This window comes from Phocoena sinus, chromosome 5, assembly GCF_008692025.1.
Source record: "Phocoena sinus isolate mPhoSin1 chromosome 5, mPhoSin1.pri, whole genome shotgun sequence".
NCBI lineage: Eukaryota > Metazoa > Chordata > Mammalia > Artiodactyla > Phocoenidae > Phocoena > Phocoena sinus.
In genome coordinates this window covers 114,981,615-115,003,724 of record NC_045767.1, presented here as the reverse complement: position 1 = coordinate 115,003,724, position 22,110 = coordinate 114,981,615, and the positions used below count along the sequence as shown (strand labels likewise).

Below are 22,110 nucleotides of genomic sequence, written 5' to 3'. Positions count from 1 at the left end.
CTTCGCTCTGCTAAGAGAAGTCAATACCTTCATGATAAAGAGAAATGGCCCCCAATGCTCATAGCAGCACTATTCACAATAGCCAAGACGTGGAAGCAACCCATGTGTCCATCGACAGAGGAATGGATAAAAAAGATGTGGTAGATGGAATTCTATTCAGCCATAAAAAAGAATGAAATAATGCCATTGGCAGCAACATGGATGGACCTAGAGAGTATCATACTAAGTAAAATAAGTCAGAAAGAGAAAGATAAATATCATATGATATCGCTTATATGTGGAATCTAAAATCTGGCACAAATGAACTTATTTACAAAACAGAAATAGACTCACAGACATAGAAAACAAACTTATAGTTACCAAAGGGGAAGGAGGGCGGAGTCAGGAGCATGGGATTAACAGATACCACTACTATAACAACAAGGACCTACTGTATTGCACAGGGAACTATATTTAATATTTTGTAATAACCTATAATGGAAAAGAATCTAAAAAAAATAAAAATGGGGATAATATTTATTTTTAAAGTGCTGTCCAAAAAAAAGAGAGAGAGAGAGAAGGGCAATTCTTCAGTGATCTGCTCCAAAATACTGACATAGATTTTACTGATTCTGGAATGGATGAGAACATTTGACAGGGTATTGTCTGAGTTTTAAAATTTTCCTCCAAGGCATAAATCAGCTTAACCATTTCTAAGACACATTGCTTCCTCAAGGTCTTTTATCTGGTAACAGATAAAACTGCAGTATGCAGTTTTGTAGGATGACTAAAGACAACATTCTTTGTGTTGAAGCAAATCCAATTTTGGTAACATTTTAATGTCTTTCAATTGAGCATTTTACTTAGGCAAAAAAAGCAGACCATGCAGTGAACTGTCAGGATGTAAGGGACCACTTCAGCTCTGTTGGCTTCCTACTTCCATAGGTAAGCATCTTGCCACACAAGATGCCCTCTGACTTTTGTGTTCTGCTGATACAAATAAAACCCAACCATATATATATATATATATATATATATATATGGTGATATTTCCTAGCCTAAGCTGGTATCAAGTTATAGATAGATAGGTGATAGATGTTCATAATCATAATAACATGAAACATTTGTAATTCATATCAAAGGAAGGCCTGATAGATATTATAGTTGGCCAATGATGACAGTTACAAATTACCAAATGGTACTTTGCTTTACAGGCTGCCTTTTACTTTAGTATGAAACAATGCTTTAGTAACAAATATAAGTTAAACAAAAAGTTTTACTCCCCTAACTATAATTTTAAATATTGGAGAAGACATAAAAGAAGAATATCTTTTCCCACAGGTTGGATCTTCTGAAAGCCACCAGTGGGTGCTCTGGGTCAGAAGGCCCAGGCTAACAACCTCACCTATGTAATCTTTAATCTTACAGTACTAACCTGTCTCTGTTTTTTCTTTCCTCTCTAATTTCAATTTCACCTTTACAGTTCTTTATGTATTAAATATAACTGTCTGAAGTGAGATAGAGGATCATTTAAATAACTTGGAGCAGCAATTTATAAACTGTGGTACAAAAGATCACTGATGCCCACTGAAAGACCTCAACACTTTTCCCAGCCTTCCCTGGCCTTTGCAGTGTCAGTCGTTTTGCATCTCCTCCCCTCTCCTCAGACTTGTTTTTAACCCCAGTGTTTCTCTGAATTATGATGAGTCTCTTAAAATTTTGTGTATCTAGATTGACCATGTGCACGTCTCAGAGAATTTCTCTTCTCTTAGCAGGGTTTTTTTTTTTTTTTTTTTCTTAGCAGGGTTTTTTGACCTATGTAGGGTCTGTGAACTCTTAGGGGATTCAGAGATATCCCTTAAAGGGGTCTGGAACCAAAACCTCCACATGCATTTCCCTATTTGGAGTTCCATGTACCACAATTCTTTTCTTCCTATGACTGTTTTTCCTGACTTCATTCTTATTTTTCTAGAAGACTCATTACTTCAGCCAATCCATTCATGATCACTTTCTCTTGTTTGTATTATTTTTCTTTCCTCATTCTAAATCCTCATTCACTTCAGCGTTTGAATTTGCAGCCTCCCCGTTACCCTAAATCTGGCCTTGTAAGGAGAGCCCTTCACTTCATGCCCCCAGCAGGGGTCACCCTAGTTCCTTCCCAGAGAGCCATACAGTCCAAATGCCCATTATCAAGTTAAAGGACCCACCTTCTAGTCTTGGAACTGTAGTTCCAGTTTCCATGAAACATTATAAATACTTAAAGCTGAACAATCACATTGTTCTCATCTCCATTCTTATCTAATAGTGGGTAGCACTTTAAGCTCCCTTTAAAGAAATTATTTATTTATTTATTTTTGGGTGCATTGGGTCTTAGTTGCTGCCCGCGGGCTTTCTCTAGTTGCGGTAAGCGGGGGCTACTCTTCGTTACGGTGCACGGGCTTCTCATTGCAGTGGCTTCCCTTGTTGCAGAGCACGGGTTCTAGGCGCACGGCCTTCAGTAGTTGTGGCGCAAGGGCTTTGTTGCTCCGCCGCATGTGGGATCCTCCCGGACCGGGGCACGAACCCGTGTCCCCTGCATCGGCAGGCGGACTCTCAACCACTGCGCCACCAGGGAAGCCCTTTTCATTGTTTTTTAATCAAGCATTCTCTTTAAAATTATTTTCTGTAATTATTTATGCCATTTTAAAAAATGCATTGAGTTTATTATACTAAATAGAAAAGAACCAGGAAAAATTAGCAACATAACAGCTAGTTACGAAAACATAATAATGTTCCAATTAAAGTGATTACTAGAGTTGAGCTCAGGGAACAACTTGATTTAAACAAAAATATCACACCAGTGATTCTACCTTCTCATTCTTGCATCATTAAATTAGATCATTCCCACAAGCATCAAACATGCCATTATTTTTCTCCTCTTAAAACAAACAAAAACTTTTTTTGAGGCTACTTCTCCAGCTATTACCCCAACTCTCTGCTCTTCTCTGAAACAAAAGTACTTAAAAGAGTTGATTGTATTTTCCATCTTCCTCTCCTCTCATTCTGCCTTTTGTCCATTCAAATCAGGCTTTTTCCCACCACTCCTCTGAACTTGCTCTTGTCCACTGCGTCCCCAGCGACCTGCATGTTGCTAAATCCAATGGTCAATTCTCAGTTCTCATCCTACTTGACCTATGAGTAGCATTTGACAATAATGCTTCATACTACAAACATTTTCTTCAGTTGCTTCCAGGACACCACACTAACCTGGTTTTCCTGTCACCTTGCTGATCCCTCATTGTCAATCTCCTGTCCTAGATTCTCGTCCTCTTCTTATGGGTGTTAGAGTTCCATAAGGCTCTGGTGTGGTCCTCTTCTGTTCTACATCTCCACTCATTTCCTAGATGATCTCTTCCAGATCCTTTAAATTCCTTCCATGATTCTCTGATGAATCATGTTCCACTGCTGACAGCAGAGATTCCATGACAGCAGCTTAGACACAGACGAGTTTACTCTCTCACAAGAGTCAGAAGGAGCCTGAAGAAGCCAGTCCACAGCTGATGTGGCAGATCCATGACGTCATCAGAGACTCAGGCTACTTCTGATTTTCTGCTCCGTCATCCTAGTGTGGGGCTTCTATTCTCAGGCCCACCTCATGATCTGAGATGGCTAACTTAGCTCTAGGCATCATCTACAGATCAGGAGGAAGGAAAGGAGAAAGGAGAACCCTCAGCAGACCAGCTCTTTTAAAGGAGCCTTTTTGCGAACCCCTGGCCCCAACGCACATATACATTTGCAAGTTTATCTCATTAGTTCAATGGCTAGATTCAGTCATGTGCTTATATCTCGCTGCAAGGGAAACTGGTAGTGTGGCCTTTATTCCAGGTAACAATATGTTCAGCCAAAGTTGACGTTCTATACTAAAGAGGAAGAGGAGAAAGAATATTTGATAAGCATCTAGTAACCTCTGCTATAATATCAATATACTGAAGGTCCCATATTAACGTCTCCAGCCCTGTACTCTTCTCTGAGCCTCAAGACTACTTATTCCTTAGCTCTGCTTGGATGCCTACTTGGCAACTCAAACTTAACATGAGTAAAGCACTCCCTTTACAATGCAGTCTCAGCCGTGAATGCCTGATTGGGATGAGTTGAGAAAAGAAGGAGGAATGAGAAAGCGAAGACAGTGAATAGAGAGAACTCTTTCAAGGAATTTTGATATAAAAAGGAGCAGAGGGGAAATCATTGCAGTAGTGAAGTCCTCAAGAAGACAAGGGTGGGAATTCCCTGGTGGTCCAATGGTTAGGACTCTGCATTCTCACTGCTGGGGGCCTGGCTTCGATCCCTGGTCGGGGAACTAAAATCCCACAAGCTGTATGGTGTGGCCAAATAAATAATAATAAAATAAAATAAATAAAAATGGAAGACAAGCGTGGGTGGGATGCAATGCACAACTGAGGAGATGGGCTTTTGATGGAAACAGGAGTTTACAGGTACAACTTTTAGTCAAGAAGGCTCACTGAATTGAAGCTTTGATAACCCACTCTGTACCAAATGAATGACGATAATAGGTCAAACCTAAGGGGAGAAAACAATAAATATAAATCCAGGTTCAGAAATAAGGCATACAGCTGCTAGGTGGAAATAGAACAAAAGTGTCAAATCAAGTAGGCTAAAGCCACAAAGTTTATGGGAAATCCAGAAAGCACAGAGCCCTGGCCAGGATTTCAGCTCCTGAGGCATAGAGGACACTAAAACTGCTCCATGAGAAACTAGATTCAGCCTTATAGCCTGAAAACTCCTCTCTTCTCAAGAATGAGGCTGAAAAAATATTAAAACTCTAGGTAATGTCTACTAGGAGACGTGGCTTTTAGAAAGATATAGACCCAGGAAGAAGGGAGTACCTAGATTCAACCCTACAATCAAAAATTGAGCCATCCTGCCTAATTGCTCTGTGATTGGATCTGCAGTCTCCACAATATTATCTTAGGGCAGGAATTCCAAGTTACTACTATAATACTTGGCTTTTGGTCAAGGGTCTGCTGACAGAGAGAGGTGAGCTTGTGGTTGAAGGCATGGGGAGAGATACAAAGAAAAATGCTACAACCTTTCAAAGGCTTCAGTGTGAACCTGCAGCCTCACATTCAAAACGTGGATAGGTTTAATGCTGAGAAAGAAAGCCAACAAAATTAACAATTAGAATGTGAGTTGACTACAAGTAAAATCAGTTTTATGTCTGGAGTAGTTTGATAAGATTTTAATATAAATATGATTGAAACGTTCAAAGAATTAAAGGCATAATTTTACCAAAAAGAACAAGAGATTATGGAATAAAAATAAACAAAAATGAAACACAAAAGAGATGATCCAAATTTTGTATATAAAAAATACAGTCGTTGGAGTACAAATGTATTAGGTTTGAATTCCAATACAGTCAAAGGGAAAATTAGTGACTTGCAAGATTGTAAAATGGAATAGCCCAGAACACAGAAAAGAGAGCAAAGAGAGAGAGATGGGTATGGACAGGGTAAGATGGTGTATTTAGTCGTGGGAGACCAGGCATTTCTTTTTGTATTGCTTCTATTTTCTCAGTAAAATTAGAGGTGAGATCATCAGCTGACATGGAGGAGGAGATGTTGAGTGTTAGAAGAGAAAGGGAAAACAAGTGACAGTCCTTTTAGAGAGTGGGGAGTAAATTAAGGAAATATGGAAGGATTGCCAGGAAGTGGCCCTCTCCAGTCTATTAGGATTTAGACTGCCTAAAAAAAGTCTGTTGCCAGTGGGACAGATCCTGGGCAAGGGGCAAGAAGCAAATTGAGTGGAAAGACAAATGTTAGGAACACATTCAATTCATTGTGATTATTAACTTTCATAATTGAGTGAAAATGTGGATTCTATCTATAAAAAGAGATTTTCAAGTGAAAGTATAGAGAAAAGAAGAAACAGGTAACCTTTGAGGAAAGAAGAGCAAAGAAAGAAAAAAGAAGAAAGCAGTAGAGATATGTCACAGTCATGTGTATTAGAATCAGGTATAGTGACATACTACTATGTGTAAAATAGATAACCAACAAGGTACAGCACAGGGAATTATACTCAATATTTTGTAATAACCTATAAAGGTGAAAATCTGAAAAAGAATATACATATATGTGAATTACTGTTCTGTACATCTGAAGCTACAACACTATAAATCAATTATACTTCAATTAAAAAAAAAGTAGGTATAGTGAGTAGCAAATACTCAGAAAGTAGAATAATTTAGAAGACAGACTAAATTAGTTATTGGTAGGGGATTGAGAGGGGATCAAATAACACTTCTAGTACATTGATCTTCAAAAGTTTTTTTAGTATATTTTAGAAAATTTTCATCAAAATAAATGGAAAGTTTATAATCTAGTCTTTTAAGGGTTAAGTGTCTATCTGGAAAAGTCTGCCCTTGAAAGTTCATTTCTTGATAATTACAGTTATCCGAGGTATGGGAAGTTTTCTTTTTCCTTTCCTTGTTTAGAAAATAATAATATATGCCATCAAAATCTGACAATGTTCTAACTACTTGCAACATAGGGATCTATATATGTTCATTCATTCAGTCAACACATATTTGTTGCCTGTGTACTTATACGTATCACTGGTTTAACTACAAGGACATGTCAAGGCATGTCAGTTCTATCACCTGGATTCCATTCCAAGTTCCGCTATTCAATACATGGTAAACTGGGATTGGTTGAGTTGCTTAAACTCTTTGAGTCTCAGTTTCCCCTTCTATAAAATAAAAATGAGGATAATGCTACCTTCCCCCAGATAACATTACCCTCCCTCATCAGGTTCCTATGAGCATTAAATGATATAAGATATTTAAAGTGTTTAGGCTCGTACCTAATAAGTGCACACTACATGGTAGCTGTTATTCTACTAATTAAATTTAATCCTACTAATTGAAATTCCAAGGAGAATATTATACTGTCTTAGAAGTGATACTAAAGCTAAATATTTTAGAGTGAACATTGTACGTTTTATTAGGTAACCAATGCACCTAGTATCTTGCTAGGTACTCTGTGGATAGTAAATGATATCTACCATTATTACTAATAATACTAGTACTTTGGATTTGATAGTACCTCACAATTCTCAAAACGCTGCCATAAGCATTACCTGGTTTGATGCTCACTGCACCTGGAAAAGTAGATATAGGACAAATATTATCTTCTCAGTTTAATAGATAAAGGAGCAGAGACATGGAGAAAAGCTAAGTGACTTGACCAAAATCACATGGCTTAGAAACCGAAGATTCCAAACTAGAATACAGGTGTTTGTTACCATGGTTGTTAATAAGCATCATAGAGATTGAAAGCATTTATTAATGCAATTGTTGGTTATCTTAATAATTACACTAATCATTTCCTCGTTTTGATATAGAAATCATTTTCATTTACTTGTTCGTTATTAATATATCTAAGGATATCCACAAACCACAAAGTAACTTCATTCGTTCATATCTGTATGAAGCATAGTTTTCCTTATACATTTACAGTGGGAGCCATTTCATTTTTTAACAGAGCACATAGTTCTTTTGGTCAGAGTTTAAAATTCACATTTCCAGCAGTCCCTTTCCAGTGAAAATGTAACTATTGCTGTTTTCTCCATATCTTTTTAGTCATTATCTTTCTCTTATCCTTTCCCTCTTCTGTCTCACACTGAAGACCTGTGAGATTTTTGATGCTTGTTATTTTTGCCATATGGTGCCATGTGAAAGTAAATTATTAATATGTGTTTCTCCAATACTTGTAATATTTATTAAAGGTGGGAAGTTGCTGGCACTCCCTATGAAGCCATATATTAAGCACTTGCCTAGAGTTTGGCCTTGTTGTGATTTGACCTTTGTTAGTCTCCCTATACTTTTGTTTAAGAAGGAAGGTCCTTTCCTGTTTGGGAAGATGGATGGGGCCTTTGATGTACTGGTGGAGAAATGTGTCAAGCTTCGGACCTACAGGAGCCTGGAAAGGGGCTGAATGGTTCTACATAAGGACATGGGATGTCTCTTCTGGAATAGGCAGGAGGGATGGGAAGAAAATTGTGAGGACAGAAGCTGCCATGTGATGTGGGACTGAGGAAACACTGAGGTGTGTTATTTACAGTAAAGTCTCTTAGCTGCTCCTTGAAGATCTACATTTTTCTTCAAGGCCCTTGGAATCGAATTTGTACATTCTTCAGATGTGTTACTGTGGGTGCTATGAGCAGAGCAATGCTATATTTGGATTGTACAATCGTACCCACAAAATTTATTTAATTAAATATACATTTGTATATAGCCCTGTTCTACATGCTTTTTTAAGAAAAAAATTGTGTTTTGATGATAATGCAGAAAAGTTCAGAACCTGTACACTAAAGGGTTCCTTTTGAAGACCAGCTTAAACAGAGTCTGAACTAATTTTTAAAGATTATCTGGAAAACTACTAAAACTTTGTTAGTAGTCTTTAAAACTAGATGAACGAGCTTCTCTGGGAAAATAACCAGTATTAATGTTGGTATATGTCACAGACTATGGGCTTTAGTTTAGAAATTTATTCAGAAAAGCTCTTAATTTTTTCTGGAAATGAGATAGCAGCATTGTTCCAGCAATTTTCCTCTATTGTCTATGTGGTTGGCTTCACTACCCTGTTTGCTAGGAAAATTTGGCCCGTAGTTCCCCCAAGTTCGCAGAATCAGTGAAATTTAGTATAAAGCTGTCATTTTTTCCAGTTAACCAATTTTATTGTCAAGTGAGTGATTCTCTGCTGATTGGCTCCATCACAGATTTGCTTTTCAGCTTGGTGTTCAGTGCTGTTAGGCAATCATTCCTGTGGCAGAGTCCATGGATGAGCTCTCCAAAACAGTTCCCAATCCCTGTCTCCCTTACCTTCATTTACAGCTTGAGCTAGAAAACAAGAATCCCCTATTTCCCAGACTCCTTTGCTGCTAAGAGGTGGCCATATAGCATAGTTCTGGCCAAGGAGGTAAAGGGTTTCACTTTGCAAAGAGAAAGAAAATAGCTCTTTAGGACATTTTTTTTTTTTCTGTTTAGACCATTATTTGTCCCTTTTCCTTTTTTCCTGCATTGAACTTGTATGGGATACCTAGAAGTGCAGCAAGCCATCTTTTGACCACAGGGTGATAATCATGAGAAAGGAATCCGAGTTCCAAAGAGCATCACTGAGCCACTACACCAACATTTGATGGACACACTGTGTTTCATGGAATGAAATAAATACCACACCCCCCCCATCCCCACCCCTACCGTGGTCCACTTGCTCCATGTTAGACTTCTGTTGATCGATTACACTTTGGACTAAACACTCTTTAGACCCACCTGGCTCCTCCCTTTTTCAACAGAGGCAGTTCTGTTACTCGAGTGGATGCTTCTTGGTGGCCTCTCCAGCCATTCCACAAAGCTCTAATTTCTTTTCCAGAATCTATGTGGTTTCTGGAAAGTCATTCCATTTCTGTATCTAGGGATGAAGCACTTCACCTAGGCTAAGCCAATTGATGCATTCCATAGTCTAGCCATAATGTTCGGTTCACAATTGATTATATGCCTTAAGATGGTCCAATCAGAATGAGTCTCAGGACTTTTAGTGGAAACTCTGAATCATGGTCCCTCTCTTTCTTCAGCAAATGTGGGCTACAGATGCAATGTCAGGAACTGCTGCAGTCATTTTGCTACCATGCGGCAAAGGCAGCCTGAGTACACAGTTGGCATACTGAAGAGGACAGATCTTACACCCTCACAGAGAGCCAGCCTCCTGATGTGACTGAAGCTGAAGCCTGTCCAGTAATTCCTCTTTATTGTTTAATTATTTCAAGTAAGCTGAAGTCTTACTGATACACAGTTCTAGTTTGGCCTCTACCTCTTAGCAGAAAACTTCATGCGTAAGATAGCTTCCATTTGTTCCTCCAGATTCACTCTACCCCTTTGCTCCCTGTTCTGTGCCTCATGAAGCTGAACTGTTTTGACCATATCAGTGGGTATCCTTGCCTCTGACTTCCAGTTGGATTTGGCTAACAGGAAGCACCAGCAGGTGATCAGAGGGAAGAAGGGAGTGGAGTAAAACCAAGGTATATATTTTCCTGGACCCCTCCTTGCGGGGTCCCTGCAGGCTGGCTGTATCCCTTGGCCAAAGGCCAGAGCTCCTGTCAAGTAGTCTCTGCACAGACTTTTCTTTTTCTAATAACCACACCCTCCTCTTGCCCTTTAGTCCTACGTGTGGTAATGGGTCCTCACTGATGCAAACTAGAGAACTGCCCTATGTCTGTGGTTTCCCTACACTCTGAGCACTTGTCTTTAAATAGTTCTCTTATTAGAATTGCCTCATATCATCCAATTTGACCATGACATCTGTTTCCTGCTGAGGCCCTGACTGGTACACCTCATTCTCTACTCCACCAAGGAAAAAGAGGTTACACCTCTCCACATCTTCAGTCATCATGTGCAGTACCCACACATACTTCAGCTCTGTGTTTTCGAGATTGCTGGGGAAGGTGCAACAAGTCTGTGCCTCTTTTCCTTCTCATAAGCATGGCAATAATCATGCTTTTCCTGCATATCTTGCCAGGAATGTTGTAAGAATTAAGTCACGTAATGGATGTAAATGTACTTAGAAAAGCCGAGTGCTAGACATAGACAAAGCATTGTTACCGTTATTGCCACTACTATAGAGATAGGTTGACCCAAGTTCTAACTGTAGCCTACTGAAAGATGTTTGAACACTCTCTCTTTCTCTTTCTCTCTCTTTCTCTGAGTTTACGTGGTACTATCTAAACACATACATGTGTTTCAGTGACAACTGCAGATACCTTTAATTCCTGGCCACGTACTCCAATCAACCATCATTTGGGTACAAGTCATACTTGTCCTTCACATCCTTTCCTCTATGGGTGGTTAGGTGACAGAAAGAGCATGAGCTTTGGAGCCTTCCAGATTTAGCTTCAGGTTTTCCTCTGTCACTTACTAGTTCTTGGTTAGCAAGGGAAATCACTTAGCATCTCTGAGTCTTAGTTTTTTGTCAATGAAATGACCATGATTGGAAAGACTGGATAAAAGAATTTATATAAAGGGCCTGCACGGTTGCCCTTACCTTTTCCTTACCTAGCTCCAGGAAGAGATGTTGAGCAATGGTGCAGCTCACATTTCCTAGACCTGGAACAGGCAGGCCGTGGCTTATCTTATGCACGAGGGACAGAAAGTTAGAATGCCCAAAGATGGACTTTGCGCTGTTGGTGGCAAAAGGCCTGGGAAATGACAGCCAGCTCAGGTCAGGGAGGGGACACTCTCTTTGATTGAAGCTTACTGGAAACCACACACTGTGGGTGGGACTAACCGGCCACAGAAACCCTTCCCAGAAGTAATCCATGTGATCTGAGGATATTTTACTGATGAGATTAAGATGCTAAGATGCCATCCTGAAGGAGCCGACCTAAAGAACAATTAATGCCTAACCAGCTATAAACTTGGAAATTGTAATATTCTATGGATGTCGATTGAAGTGGTGAGGGAAATAGTATTTATAGAACATCTCCGTTGGGCCTGGCAGCTTATACACATTATCACACGGAAGCCTCATATTAACCCCACGCAGTGGACATTAAAACCCTTATTCGACTGATGGGGAACTTGACATTCCAATGGCTGGATCAGCTTCTCAAACTCACAGGAGGCTGAAGTATATAATATATATAGTGAGTATGAATCTAAGGCCACAAATTTAGGTGCACAAGAAATGTATTAACTTTATTCTTACATAACTCAGCTAAATTTATATTCTGAGTCACCACGCATCAGAACGGCAGAAACTTAATCTCTGCCAATTTGAAATCCTGCCTCTTCCCTTACATGGCGTTTTACCTGAGTTCTGACTTCATCTGGCTTCCTGAAATTTATTGGTTATATGTATTCTATGGTTCCATAGCATTGGTGGCAACAGTTAGGGTAGGAGGAAATCTGGTCTTCACTGAGGGGGTCAGGGAGGAATCTCTTCCTCCCTGATTGGTCCATGCAGGTTGTCATGGAGACATCTTTTGTTCTCATCTCCACAACACCTCTAGTCAGTTCCTCTCAATTATTTCTTTGCCTCCCTTGGATGTATGAGACCCGTTCTGTTGCTGCTCCATAATTATGGTTTAGACTTTGAGGCTATCTGCCTACACAGATCACAGAGCTCTCTCTCCTCCGATAGTATGCTACTTCCCCAGGATTCTATGCAGTTTTATGGGCACAGGTCTCTTCCGCTATTGGATTCCATAATCCCATCTGGGGGGTTGGCCCTGGTTTATATCCTAGTGTTCCAGCTGGAGAGCAGCCCACAGACCCTCTATCTCAGGTCACACTGCTGTCAAACTCATCACTTCCCCTTTAATTCTTTTCTTTCACCAGATGTAGTGAATCCTTTTCTAGTGGTAAGAAAAAGTGGTCAGGGAAGGTCTGCTCATACAGCTCTCAAAGCTTGCCATGATCAATTTTCTAAAAATTCTAAGGAGCTAGCTTTTGAAGCACAAAGCTAAAAGAGTTTCTATTTTTTTCCTGTTTTCTGCTGTCACGTACCTTCCCTGAGCCAATGAATATCTAATGGTTTAGCTGTCTTCTTTTTTTTTTTTTTTTTTTTTTTTTTTTTTGCGGTACGCGGGCCTCTCACTGTTGTGGCCTCTCCCATTGCGGAGCACAGGCTCCGGACGCGCCGGCTTAGCGGCCATGGCTCACAGGCCCAGCCGCTCCGCGGCATGTGGGATCTTCCCGGACCGGGGCACGAACCCGTGTCCCCTGCATCGGTAGACGGACTCTCAACCACTGCGCCACCAGGGAAGGGAAGCCCTGAGTCTTAACCACTGGACCGCTATCTTAATAGCTGTCCTAATAGAAGGAAATTCTAGGAAACAGATGAAAACTCTTTCAAGACTATTACCTTGTCTCTGTACAAATGACTTTATTTTTAAATTTATTTAAATACAATAAAAAATATAACTGCAACGTGGATCAGAATCACACGTTAGTCCTCCCTCCCTCTGCTGATTGGGACATATTTTCTCTGTGAGCAAGACACATGCAAGCCAAATGATCATTAGAAACTTTCTGTCAGAGTAATTAGAGACAAGTGGAAGATGTTGCCTCACTGTGATGGGCTGAAATGCCTTCCAGAGCTCCTCGGGAAAGACCTGAATGGGACACAGATTTACACTGACCTTGGGAGCTGTCCCCTGAGTGGGGCTAAATTCTTGATTTCCAACTCACATTTTCCTTGCCTCCACCAAGCCCATCTCTCTTTCAGTTTTCCCATCACTTTTTCCTTACCTCTCATGTTGGCCCTCAGATCTCTCTAGGCAGGGCACAGTGGAGCTGTTTGGGCCTTAATTTTCTGAAAGTTGTACATGTTCCATGCCTACTAATGAGAGATTGCAACCAAGGTAGCTTGGTTGAGCTCGAGTATGCCCCAGACACCTGAGCCTTGCAAATCTGGGCAACCTCATGCATTCCCGTTTTGTTTTGAAATGAAAGTACATGCACGTGATTAAAACACACACACACACACACACACACACACACACACACACACACACACAGAGAAAGAGAAAAGAGTATACAGCATAAAAGTCTACTCTTCACCTTTGATCTCCCCCCTCAACTTCAACTTAGTACTTCCAATCCCATTTCTCAGAAACAATCATACTTTTTCGTTTGTTTTTGTTTTTAAAATTTTTTTATTGAAGTAGAGTTGATTTACAGTGTTGTTCCAGTCTCTGCTGTACAGCAAAGTGACTCAGTTATACACATAGAGACATTCTTTATTTATATTCTTTTCCATTATGGTTTATCACAGGAGACTGAATATAGTTCCCTGTGCTATGCATTAGGACCTTGTTGTTTATCCATTCTAAATGTAATAGTTTGCATCAACCCCAAACTCCCAGTCCGTCCCTCTCCCTCCTCCATTCCTTGACAACCACAAGTCTGTTCTCCATGTCTATTAGTCTGTTTCTGTTTTGTAGATAGGTTGATTTGTGCCATATTTTAGATTCCACATATAAGTGATATCATATGACATTTGTCCTTCTCTTTCTGACTTACTTCACTTAGTATGATAATCTCTAGTTGTATCCATGTTGCTGCAAATGGCATTATTTCATTCTTATTTATGGCTGAGTAGTATTCCATTGTATCTTTACCCATTCATCTGTCAATGGACATTTAAGTTGTTTCCATGTTTTGGCTACTGTGAACTGTGCTGCTATGAACATAGGGGTGCATGTATCTTTTTGAATTATAGTTTTGTCCAGGTATATTCCCAGGAGTGGGATTGCTGGATCATATGGTAATTCTATTTTTAGTTTTTTAAGAAACCTTCGTACTGTTTTCCATAGTGGCTGTACAAACTTACATTCCCACCAACAGTGTAGGAGGGTCCCCTTTTCTCCACATCCTCTCCAGCATTTGTTATTTGTAGACTTTTTAATAAGGCCATTCTGACCAGTGTGAGATCATTGTAGTTTTGAGTTGCATTTCTCTAATAATTAGTGATATTGAGCACCTTTTCATGTGTCTACTGGCCATCTGTATGTCTTCTTTGGAGAAATGTCTATTAAGGTCTTCTGCTCATTTTTTGATTGGGTTATTTGTTTTTTTGTTGTTGAGTTGCTTTTATATTTTGGAGATTAATCCCTTGTCTGTTGCATCATTTGCAAATATTTTCTCCCATTCTGTAGGTTGTCTTTTCATTTTTTAAAATGGTTTCCTTTGCTGTGCAAAAGCTTGTAAGTTTGATTAGGTCTCATTTGTTTATTTTTGTTTTTATTTCTGCTGCCTTGGGAGAGTGACCTTAGAAAACATTGGTACGATTTATGTCAGAGAATATTTTACCTATGCCCAGAGGCAATTATTCTTACCAGTTTCTTGTGAGTCTTTCTAGAGACATTTATATCACACATACACTCTACAAATTGTAATATATTCTGTCCATTGCTCTGCCCCTTGCCTTTTTCACTTCACAGTGTATCTACCCATTATGGTTACTTTTTCATTTTTGTAAATTTTCTTTTTTTAAAAAAATTTTTATTGGAGTATAGTTGCTTTACAATGTTGTGTTAGCTTCTACCGCATAGCAAAGTGAATCAGCCATATGTTTACATATATCCCCTCTTTTTTGTTTCCTTCCCATTTAGGTCACCACAGAGCATTGAGTAGAGTTTCCTGTGCTATACAGTAGGTTCTCATTAGTTATCTTTTTTTTTTTTTTCCGGTACGCGGGCCTCTCACTGCTGTGGCCTCTCCCACCGCGGAGCACAGGCTCCGGACGCGCAGGCCAAGCGGCCATGGCTCACCGGCCCAGCCGCTCCGCGGCATGTGGGATCTTCCCAGACCGGGGCACGAACCCGTGTTCCCTGCATAGGCAGGCGGACTCTCAACCACTGCGCCACCAGGGAAGCCCTCTAAAGTGTTTTCTTAATGATGAGCAGAGCATAAAGGCACTCATATCTCTTGAAAAGATAGAGACCTATATTTGTCCCATGTTTTTATTTCTGTACCTGTAATCTGTGACCAGGTATAGCACACCAAAATAACGTCTATTAATGTTCTATGACTACAAATTAGACTATCCCAAGTTCTGGAAATGGATGTTTAAGTGGCTTATACCTTATGTTTAAATTGTTTCTACTCTAATAATATGAATTGTTTGTAAACTCACACATCAGGATGTAAGCCCTTGTTAAAAAGAGACATTTATTTAAAAATTTATTTACTTATTTATTTTTGGCTGTGTTGGGTCGGGCTTCCTCTAGTTGTGGTGAGCGGGGGCTACTCTTCATTATGGTGCATGGGCTTCTCATTGTGGTGGCTTCTCTTGAGCACGGGCTCTAGGCACATGGGCTTCAGTAGTTGTGGCACGAGGGCTCAGTAGTTGTGGCTCGGGGGCTCTACAGCACAGCCTCAGTAGTTGTGGTGCACGGACTTAGTTGCTCCACGGCGTGTGGGATCTTCCTGGAGCAGGGATCGAACCTGTGTCCCATGCATTGGCAGGCGGATTCTTATCCACTGTGCCACCATGGAAGTCCCAAGAAACATTTCTTTTTAGGGAAATATCATGGACTACACTTTATGGCATAGAAAGAAGGAGATCTAATTGTGTGGAAATAACCTTCAAATACCTGATTTCTCATGCTAGAGATGCTGTGGGACAAGGGTGGTCCTTGGGAGAGGGTGGTCTGGAATGGTCACCACACCTCCCTGCTGGCCAAGAGAACCCACTGCTCTGTGGGCCCTTGGCATCCCCCTAGCAGTTGGTGAAAAAGCCAGGCTTTTAGGATTTTGTGCTGCTTCTGAAAATCTATGCAGATTTTGCATGAGAAAGCCTTATTCTTGAGAGCTTTATATTAAGATTTGATTTTATTATTACGTCTTCCTTCATGTCCTGCTCGATGCTCTATTTCACTCTAAACTTGGCCTTTGGAGCCAGACAGACCTGGATTTGGATACCAGGTCTGTCACTGATAACTGTATAACTGTATAACCTTGGACATGTCACTCAACCTTTCTGAGGCTTGTTTTGAACATCCACGATCATGGGATTAATGATACTGACCTCATAGGAATTGTGTGAGCACTGAATGAGATAATGTACATACAATTATTAACAGATAGTACATACTCAATATTTGGTAGTTCTTCATTCAACACATATTCATTCAGAGCATAATATGTGTCAGAAATATAGTTCAGGAAGAAGCTGAACCTTGAAATATAAATAAGAATTAGTTAATGAAGGTGGATAGGAGGGCCCCGGGAGCAGGGGGAAAAGTATTCTTCCAAACAGAGGGAACAGTGTGTGCAAAATTACAGAACAAGAGTGAGTGTTGTGTTCTAGAAATGGAAAGAGGACTAGCATGCCTGAACCAAGAAATGCGAGACAGGAGATGGCCAGGGGTGAGCTGGAGATCATAGCTGGAGATTATAGCTGGAGATGATTATAGCTGGAGATCAACCTGGGAATTATAGCTCAGGCTAAGATATTTCTATTGTATATTAAAAGCAGTAGCTAACCATTATTAAGCCTATTCTTCAAGGGGAGAAAGAGATCCAAAGAAGGTAAACATTTTCCTGGTACAAAATAGCTAGTGAGTGGCAGAGCACTAAAGGGTTTTAAGTAAAAAGTGACATGATCAGATTTTGCTTAGAAATTTCATGAAGGCTGCAGAATGGAGCCTATGTGTGCGAGAGGGGTGTGGTGGTGGGTAGGAAGGCTGAGAGGCAAGGAGGCTATGGAGTAATTTCTGTGAAAGAAAATGAGATGAGACCCTAGGAATTAGAGGACCGAGAAGAGTCAAAGTGTGCCTTCCTCCCCGAGGAGACTGGTGATCCTGGATCCCTCCCTGGTGACACATCCATCAAAGTCCCAGGCTTTAGAGACTTGCCTGTGGACTGATGGATTCAGAGCGTGGGCAGGGAGTGAGAATGACAAGGTGAGGAGAGGGAAAGACAAAGCCATAGACACCCTGTGGCAGGTCGAGCAGGAGGTGGAGAAGAGGGGAATGCAACATCAAATCCCAAACATGTAACCATCTTCCCCAGTGAATGGGGGATGGGTAAGCTAATTCCAGGTGTCTGTGTACTTGTTTAACATAAAGTCATGGAAAAGGAAAGTCAACTCTGCTGTCCATACAGAGGCCAAGGAGAGACCATTTAGTCTAGCCTCTTTGAGTCAATGACGGGAGGTTGTATTTTTGTGTGTATTTGATCTTGGCCTTATATCATTGCTATCAATTTTCTTATCTCCACGATGTCTGTTGAGTGCCTGTGTGTGCCAGATATTGTACATGTGTCTATTCATTCTCACAACAACATTGTAAGGAAGACATGATCTCCATTTTACAGATAAGGAAAATGTTTGGAGAGATTAGATGGTTTTGATATGTATAATTACACAAGAAGAAGTTGTATTATTGATTTGGGTTTGGAGAAGACATTCCTAAGCAAAATTAAAGCCCACAAGCTTTTCGGAAAATAATTACAGATTACTCTCCATAAAAAAAGTCTAATTCCTGAAATTTGAAAGACACCAAAAGACAAATTAAAAGGCAAGTGACAGGCTGAGAGAAATCATCTGCTCATATATATCAAGCAACATATCAACGTACAAAGAGCAGGCACAAATAAATAAGAAAAATTGCAAATAACTCAAGGGGAAAAAAATGGGCAAAAAATATAAACAGACAGTTCACAGAAATGGAGCTATAAATGGTCAAAAAAACATGAAAGATGTCCAACATAACTAGTAGTCAGGGAAAAATCTTATTTTTAATATTAAAAAAGCTTGAAATGTTTTAAATTTAGATAATCACATTTTTAGTTTCCAAGAACAGCCAATAGACAGCTTTTTCACAGCCACCTATTCTGTTTCAATGGTTACAATATTCTCTTAATTTCTCTTAAGATAATGATGATTTGCTTTTAAAATTGTCTTTCAAAAATAAAATCATGGGCTTCCCTGGTGGCGCAGTAGTTAAGAGTCCGCCTGCCGATGCAGGGAACACGGGTTCATGCCCTGGTCCAGGAAGATCCCACATGCCGCAGAGTGGCTGGGCCCGTGAGCCATGGCCGCTGAGCCTGCGCGTCTGGAGCCTGTGCTCCGCAACGGGAGAGGCCAAGACAGTGAGAGGCCCGCTTACCGCAAAAAAAAAAAAAATCGTCTTCTATTTTCTGTATTAACTAATTTCTCAGAGGTTAATACAGAGAAATGAAATAATATAACAAAATAGAACAATTTGGTTTTCTTCCAATGTTTGGCAGGTTTTCATTATCTGTTATAATGTTTGTAAAACAGATCTAGACTGGCTGGTGTGTATTTGAAGATATTTGCTCTCCTGGCAGTGAAGGCGGATTTCTATTCCTATTATAGGGCCCAGCTATGGTGACTAGGGGGAGGGGTGGGCCAGGGGAACTGTCTTCTGCATGTGGGGTTCCTTGTCCTTCAAGCTACTTGTCAGATATAAGGGCTATTGACTGTCTTCTCTAATCCCAGTGCTCACAGTGGGAGTCTTACTCATCAAAACTCTAACTTTATTTGGCTATTTGCAAATGTTTTGTGGCTTTCCCAGGGGCTGAGGCCAAGTCAGTGGCTCTGGGACTTGCAAGCTGAGGATGCAGGTGTTCCCCAGATCCTTCACTACCTGCCAACCTCTCAGACTCAGTTTCCTACCGACCTCAGCTACTTCTGATCAGGACTTATTCCCATCCTCTCATGGAAAAATTTCCCTGAAAATCTCTTCTTTCACCTATATGGGATTTCTGGTTCCTTGGCTCCCTAAGTTTTCTCCTACCTGGATTAAATCTTCTAGAAATTCCATACTCTTCTGGTCTTTTGGTGTCTTTCCTGTTATGGACTTATTTGTATGGCTGTATTTCTTTCATCATTTCACTAGGACTTGGGGAGGGAAGAGGGGTAAATGTGTGAGTTTAGTCAGCCGTCTTAAACTGAGAGTCCAAGTAAGTATTTGGGTCCGTTTGTGATAAGTCCTTTGAACGAGAAATACAATATGGTGTGGAGGTGTACACCGGAGAGACCTAACCTAGTCTAGAGGGTTCAGGGAAAAGCCTTCCCTAGAGATACATTTTAAAAGGTAGACCTAAGGTTGAAGTTTGATTTTACTTAGAAGCAGAGAAATGTGCTAGATGGTCTTGAGAGATTTCCCTTGTATTTATGGTTTGCCAAGTTTGTGTTCATAGTTGAGAATTTTTTTAAATGAAGTAAAAATGAAAGAAAATAATAAATTCCTTTTCAAAACAGGGAGACTCAAAAATCTGAAATTGCAATGGGCTGAGCTCAGCGTTTCAGCTGGCACCTCTGTCATCACCTCATCGGACTTGCTAACTTAGGCCTAAATGAGCTTCTCAGAAAGTCAGAGCTTTTACTGGAAACTGGAAGATTTATCAAGGGGTTCCCTTCTTGTGGGGAAGGAAAGCTCACCTTTTGCCTCAGCAATTATTTTCTCCTTTATTTAACTCTCTAGTTTTATGTGGGAAAAAAGCCATTAGAGAAACTGTTAATGAAAATTTTTTTTAAAATACCAAAAAACTTACAAAAACCAACTGATGTTTCCTTATGGAAATTAGAGTTACTAGAATTGATGTTGCCTTTTTAGTTATAATTGGTAATTATTCCACTACCATGATCATACCTTGACCTTCAGCATTAGGATCAAAGCTATTATTACCCATATAATACTGCTAATAGGATAAACTAATGGTTAAATTATAGTGGGACCAAGAAGGGATGCTTCCTGTCACATCAGTTAAGTTTGAGTTTTAGAAACTTGTACTTGAAAGACTTTCTCTGGTATTTAGAAACTTGAACAAATAATCTGAATCACTAAGGTAAGATTGTCAGAATAGTCATTTAATGATACCCCACTTACCTTGTGAAGAATCTCCAAGTATGAGCATAAAATGTCAGAAAATCTACTTGAAATGCATTGGAAGCATGGATTTGGTGATCCTATGGATCAAATTCTACCTCCTGGGGGTGGGAGAGGGATAAATTAGGAGTTTGGGATTAACATATACACACTACTATGTGTAAAATAGATAACCAGCAAGGACCTGCTGTATAGCACAGGGAACTATATTCAATATTTTGTAATAACCTATAAGGGAGAAGAATCTGAAAAAGAGTAGATACATATATGTATAACTGTCTCACTTTGCTGTACACCTGAAACTAACACAACATTGTAAGTCAACTAGACTCCAATAAAAAATTCTACCTCCCTATGTACGTAGCAATATTCACCAAAATACTAAACTTATAGCCATTTATCATATGGTCAGCTGTGAATTGACTGTTGTTCAGCTTTTACCAGCACTTCAGCTGAAAAGTTTGTTACTTGAGACTAACAATCAAAGGAATGTATTTGCTTCTATTTCTCTGACTCTCTATGCTTGATCCCTCAGGAAACTTATATCCCCAGGAAGCAATATAACTAGAATATGTAATCTTAACTTCCCACAGAAATAGCTTTTTCGAAATATAATAATTTTCGTGATATAATAATTTTGAGATATAATAATTTTCGAGATTACTCTCTCAACTTTTTATAGAAGTTTGCTATACGAAGAACTCTTTTCTTTAAATATTTATTTATTTATTTGGCTGCATTGGGTTTTAGTTGTGCCACATGGACTTCTCACTAGTTGTGGTGCACGGGGTTCAGAGTGCATGGGCTTAGTTGCCCCACGGCATATGGGACCTTAGCTCCCCGACCAGGGATCGAACCTGCGTCCCCTGCATTGGAAAGTGGATTCTTAACCACTGGACCACCAGGGAAGTCCCACGAATAACTTTTTTTTAACAGGAGTCTAATGTTAAAATATAGTCCAATTTGTACCCTGTTGTCCCTTATGAAAATGTTTTTTTGGTATTTAGTGAAAGGAAATTTCTCTAATAGACTTTTTTTGTATGTGAAATTTTATTACTACCATGTTTGCATCATCAAAACTTATCATCTTGGTTTTTTCTTCTTGCCTTTGCATAAGGCCAAGAGAGAGACATTGGCTACTTTGACAAATTTAAAGTGGACTCCAGGAATGTCACCAACAGCATGGCCTTTTGCAACCAAATCCAGCAACCAGAACTTCATCGTTTTCTGCAGTAAAGTTCAAGCAGCCATCATCGGGTAAGAAAGCTGTGAGCTTCTTGCTCTTCTTGATCAGCTGGCCCCTGAAACACTTCCCGATGGCAGAATTTACCTGTTTGGCTTCAACTCCGACATTTTCTAGCTAAATTCCCTTTGCATGTGAAGTACCTCCAAAGGGGCTGACCTTCAGGGCTGTCCCCAAATGGGCTTTCTTGTACCGTTTATCATGCCACTTCTGGTCCTGATGGTGGCTGCAGAGCTTCCTGGCAATATGATCTTGACACTTGCCCATCCCATTGGTGCTGCTGGCCCGAGGGGAAGATCTAACAGGCTTTTTTTTTCCCAATTGTGGTAAAATACACTTAACTTAAAACTTACCATCTTAACCATCTTAAAGTGTAAAGTTCAGTAGTGTTAAGTATATTCACATTGACACTCAATCAATCTCCAGAACCTTTCATCCTACAAAACTGGAACTCTATACACATTGTGATGGTTAATTTT

At 40.0% G+C, this 22,110-nt stretch overlaps 1 protein-coding gene and 1 pseudogene across 1 annotated transcript in view; both read right to left on the bottom strand.

Moving 5' to 3' along the window:
- The window catches only part of OTUD4 (OTU deubiquitinase 4), a 91,800-nt gene extending 88,484 nt beyond the window's left edge, over positions 1 to 3,316 (bottom strand). Inside the window, exon 1 of the mRNA XM_032632556.1 lies at positions 3,226 to 3,316. The gene's annotated coding sequence lies outside the window, so the exon portion shown is untranslated. The remainder of the gene's footprint in view (positions 1 to 3,225) is intronic.
- Positions 3,317 to 21,471: 18,155 nt separating this feature from the next.
- On the bottom strand, positions 21,472 to 21,898 carry LOC116754187 (annotated as a pseudogene).
- Positions 21,899 to 22,110: the final 212 nt, after the last annotated feature.